The sequence below is a fragment of a genome, unplaced genomic scaffold (genome assembly GCF_019419815.1).
Source record: "Pyrus x bretschneideri cultivar Hongxiangsu unplaced genomic scaffold, Pyrus_bretschneideri_v1 Contig22, whole genome shotgun sequence".
Taxonomy (NCBI): Eukaryota; Viridiplantae; Streptophyta; class Magnoliopsida; order Rosales; family Rosaceae; genus Pyrus; species Pyrus x bretschneideri.
This window is the reverse complement of record NW_025999524.1, coordinates 1,353,298-1,358,956: the sequence shown is the minus strand read 5'-3', so window position 1 is coordinate 1,358,956 and position 5,659 is coordinate 1,353,298. Positions and strand designations below refer to the sequence as shown.

At 31.5% G+C, this 5,659-nt stretch overlaps 1 long non-coding RNA gene across 1 annotated transcript; it reads left to right on the top strand.

The window, feature by feature from the left end:
• The first annotated feature begins 1,116 nt into the window (after nucleotides 1-1,116).
• On the top strand, nucleotides 1,117-4,457 carry LOC125477792. The gene is made up of 2 exons (XR_007258713.1): nucleotides 1,117-2,916; nucleotides 4,128-4,457. It is a non-coding gene; the product is annotated as an uncharacterized LOC125477792 (long non-coding RNA).
• The last annotated feature ends 1,202 nt before the right edge of the window (nucleotides 4,458-5,659 follow it).

The window sequence follows — 5,659 nt, the reverse complement described above, 5'->3', positions numbered from 1 at the left end:
AAGTTGTGGAACAAATCAAGGAAATGAATTGATCAAAAGTTTTTAATTTTATCAAAATAGTGAATTGAAAGTCCATGTCACCAAAATTAAGCACTAGCACAAGCCAAGCCCATAACTCCAATGAACCAAACCCTAAGAAAACACACCTGCCTAATATAATATGCACTATCGCTGCCACTTGAAGCCGCGCCGCTATTAGACTTATCTCATTTAGTTCGTAACTATAAAGGTTAAATCTTGTCACATGTTGGTTTGTTGATTGCCCTTTTTCAAATTCAAGGCAACCTAAATTTAACCAGAGATACAATATTCGGTGAGTGTAGCCGCGTAGGTGAGGCAATTCCGTCACCAAAACGAAAAGGGTTAGCATGATTGGAACTGGATCCTCTCTTTAGTTTAAGATTGGGATTCTCCTGAGCAGCTCATCCGGACCGTTGAAATTTGATCAAACAGTTACAAATAAGGGGTCCTCTAAAAATTATAATAATTGCAGCCGTTTGATCAAATATGAACGATCCGAATGGGCTGCTTATGAAGATCCCCATCCTGAGCTCAGGAGAGGATCGAGTTCCAGCATGATTAACCTAAACACCTTTTGGTTAAGCATTTTTAGAGTGAAAAGCATTTCCACAAATTTTATTAATTAATATTATCCTCCAATACTGTAATTTAATATTTTCCCTAATCACGTACTAATTTTTTATGCTACTTGTTTAGATTTAATACAAAGTGTCCTTAGAGCATTTCTAATAGAGATGTCAAATATAGATTGACATATCGATTGGAGTTTGCTCTTGCTTTCGAATTTGATTAAATGACTTTTCATTTAGGATTTGATATTTCTTTTGAAGATGTTATAACTTGTTTATTAAATTGAACTCTACTTCATCCAATTGTATCGGCTTTCATTAAGACAATGAATTAGTAATTAAATTAACACAACAACCCACCACTTTTTAATTTTTAATTTTTATTTTTATGTGGACACCAGTAGTGACAGGGTTGTGATAATCTACACATGAAAAGGCTTTTTGCAATGTTCAGTTAACCTTGAGAGGTTCAACGTACTTCCCCCTAACAACAAGAAATAATATATGATTTCTAATCAACAAGAGATCTTCTCAAATGCCGAAATATGTCGTTGTACTTCATAAGTCATTATTTAAGTTCAGAATTCTTTTTTTTGAAATGTTATTCTACTTGTAGAACGACATATAGTGTATCTACTTGTGTTTTAGAGCACGTTGAAAAATTTGTCCAAATTAAAAAATTGACTAACATGTTCAGATAAAATAAGATTATCTGCAATTGAGATGTGAAATTATTAACAATTAAACTAAATTTTCTGCAAATGTAAACCCGAAAAACATATCAAAAAATGAGATCTCAATGATCAAATCATGCAAAATTGAAAAAAAAAAAAAAAACTAATTAAAATTGCAACATATTAAACTAATTAAGATTATAAACTCAAAGTCTCCTTATTTTGCTCATTTAATGATCGAAATATGGTTACTCACTATTTTGAACTTAATATTAATCGGCTGGCAAAAGATTAAAACACTAGAAACACGTTCATGTATTCTTCACTATAAATATTGATTTCAAGAGAGACACCAAAATAATATTTTTCTATAAATATTTTTATAGAAACTATACGTTAAAAAGTGGACCGAAGTGAGCTGTGCGTTAATAAATGACAGCTGGGCCGGTTCGCGGTTTCGCGTTGCGGTTCCCCGTGCGTTAATAAATGACAGCTGAACTGCATTTTTTATCATTACCATTTAGTGTGATGTATTTGAATTTTGATATTTATGTTTATTTATTACATGAATTTTGAAATTCAAACTTATCTAAAAATGATAAATAGAATAGTAAGTATACAACATGTTAAATGATGGTAAGGAAAAATACTCCCTTTTAATTTTGATTAACTTAATGCTTTTTGCGTGCGTGACCTGGCGGACACTACTACACCACTTTCATAGCTGGGATTTCGCTTGAGGATAAGGTTAAAATGGGACCATGACCCACGCTTTTACCAAATTACCGTTACCCTTTTCACTTTTAACGGGATTAGGTATTATTTTTAAGAAAAACTAAAAAACAAAAAAAAATTGAAAATTTTGAGTTTTAATAAAAAAAATGAAAAAATGTTGTAGGCAAATAGTATTAAGAATGACTTTTTAAAGTAAAAATATTTTTTCTTGTTAAAAATGAACAGTATCAGAAATATTCTGTTAAAACTTCCTTATTTTTAAGTCTAATCAAATAAATGATCATCGTGATGCTAAAGTAATTGGAACATAAGCCTTGTGATATGGTGTTACTATGTTAATAAATTTAGTTCAAAAGTAATTTACCATTAAATGTCCATTGAACACAGGATAAAAATGTAATTTGACCCGTACACCTTCCTCTTCCCTCTCTGTAATTTCACTTTCTTCCATTTCGAGATGCTGTATTTTGCATCTTGCACATGAGCAAGCACATGGATCCCTTCATCGGAGTGGCCAAGCTCCGTCCTCACCAATCAAAACCCACCTCTCCATTTCTCAGCAGAAAACTCAAAATCAAACCCTGAATCCCAGCTACCTAGTTCATCAAGAATCACAATTTCAAACTCCAAAACGCTGCTAGTGTTCGCATCCGGCGGCAGCGAGTTGATCCACGCCATCCACAACATATTTCTGGGTGTGGGATTGGGGCTGCTATGCACGGTGATGGAGTGCGGCGACATCATATATAGAAGCACTGGTCCCCAAATCCGATGACTTGATGCTCACGGCCCCCGGTGCTGTTTTGATTCTGAGCGCCCTGTCGTATTACTGGGCCACCCTCGGCGTGGCTCCATGGCTCTTTGACTTGTTTGTGGTTGCTTTTATTGAGAGGCTCTTCAGACCCACTTACAAAAAGGTGAAAACTTTAGTTGATTTTTGTTTTTTTTGAGACGGGATAAAAATCACTTCAGTAACAAAATCCACTACTACCAGTAAGAAAAGGTGTAACAATTCAAAATTTAAGTTATTACTCACCTTAATTACAATAAAAAATATAATTATTGCACATATTATTACCCCTAACACACACATATATACTTCAAATGTATATATTACTACCATAAGCTTAATATATATATATATATATGTACACATATATAGTTTACCTATATGAATGTATAGTATTAGTATTATATATATATATACACACACACGCACACACACATATACTTGCACAGTACTACATATATGATCAAACATATTAAACTAATTAATCTTCCTATATTTAAATTTATGATGAGCAAATAACATATATTTTGTAGGTAATTTATTTTTCATGTATTATTACATATATTTGGCACATTTTATTGTTATAAGATATATGTACAAATAATAGGTAAATTAATCTTGAATAAAATACAATTGCTTTATTTTGCAAGTAAATTAATTTTGAATCAAATAACATTTCTTCATTATGTAGGTATTTTATTTTGTATGTATCATCATATGTATTGAGCACATTTTATTATTATATGTACAAATAATAGGTAAACTAGTATTGAATAAAATAATAACATTCTTTTTTATGTAGGTATATTATTCTGCATATATTTGGGTTTGCTTTTATTATGTAGGTAAATTATTTTGCATGAATTTTTATGTATATCATGCACGTTTTTTGTTGTTGTTATATATATGTGTGTGTGCGAAATAATTTACTTACATTTATATGTAAAATATAATTTTTATTGACTTAACTAAGCATGTATTACTACATTTATTAGGCATTTTTATTGTTATTATTTATTATGCAATGAATTTATTATTTTTTTAGTTTTGTAAAATCATTAATTCTCCCTTACAATTTGTATGGAATTAATTGTGTAAATCAAACTTTCAAATAGGGGTGTTTTGGGCATTGAAAAATTTTAAATGTGTAAAGTCAAATATAATTAATGAATTTGATGATGTGGAATCTAGTTAATGGGTTTTATTCCAGTAGAAAACTTATGTCGGGTTTTATGTGGAGAAAAATAAGTTTCATGGACTAAAGTCAGACTAAAGTCATATTTTCAGTTTAAATTATGGGTTTTGATTGAAATTCTAAAGTGGGTTTTGTGTTGATAGTTGTGGGTTTGCAGGATATTTTGTTTTGGGGAAGGTGTTGATAATGAAAAGTACAGCATCCCGAAATGGAAGACTGAAAATGCAAATTACAAACGTAGCAGAGAGACGGGGAAGAAGACGGTGTACACATGTTAAAGTACATTTTTATCCTTGCATTTAACAGACATTTAACAGAAAAATAACTTTTATACTAAATTTGCTAACGGACTACAGCACGATGGTTTAAATCTTTGTTTTTTTTTTTTTTTTTTTTTGGGTAATATCATGGAAGTTATCTTCCAATTACTTTATGACCATGATGATTATTTATCCGATTAGGCTTTATTTTTATTGGTGATTTTTTTTCATTTTAAGTAAGCATTATGATACTGGAGAATTTGCATGCAATGAGATACCTTAAATGAGTGGGTTCGATTCCAACAGACGGCGAATTATTTTTAGTTTTATTTGTGGTTCAATATTCTAGTGGGTAGGGTGTTGAGTTTTTATCCATATGTCCCGAGTTTAAAACTCACTTTCTTCTAAATTATCTAATAGTCTCGAATTCTCTCATCTCCATTTATAATAGTAAAAAAAATTAGGAAAAAAAGATAGCGGTAAATGACCATATAATAAGTCAATCATGAATTATCGTGTAAGATACAAATCACGCACTGCCAATATATGAATTATTATCTCTCTAATGTAAGTTAGTTTTTTGTGCTATAAACACCAATAATTATATTTTAATGTTCCTTTTAGATCATAGAAAAGGAGTTTCATACGCATATATTTTTGTATAAGCAAAGAGCACAATTGTGGAAACTTGTTTAAAATGATATTTGTGGTGTTAGATTACTTTGATTTTAGTAACATTTTTGTCTCTTTGAACTCAAATTCGAGTCTCTTTTCTCATAAGTTAAAGAAAGTTTATATACTGCAGTCACCTTCTAAATACGAAATATTTTATCAAAAAAAATACGTCAATGTAATGAATAGTATAAAAACATAGATAAGGACACCCAATCTTAATTAGATCACATCATCATATTCTAGAGTCTTAAAAGGTTACCATATACTTCCCTTTCAAGGTAATTTTGGAAGAGGTGTGCCACACATCCTATTTTACTTCTTACACACCTTTTGATAATTTATGTTCGTTGATTTTCTTCAATTCATCCAATCTGACGGTCGAAAATTAAAAAAAATATGTGAGAAGTAAAATAGAGTGTGGATATCACATCCCTTTTGGAAAAGAAAAATGTCCCAATTATAGTATCGGACGTTCTTCTCACAATTTTAACTATTTTAGGTCAAATTTCCCCCCAAAAAAGAACAATGGCATGCACGTAATTATACTAAAGACGAGGTGTTGTTTTTTAATGGCCTAGCCTCAAAGTAGATAAAATCAAGCAGACAGGGATGTTCCCCAACATTTACCCCCACTTACAATTTTCCTCGTCCCAGTACGGACCCATCGACACGTGGAGCACTCAAAACTGTCCCCAGCGAGGGGCCACCACGACGACCTAACGCGGACGGGACCCACCGCC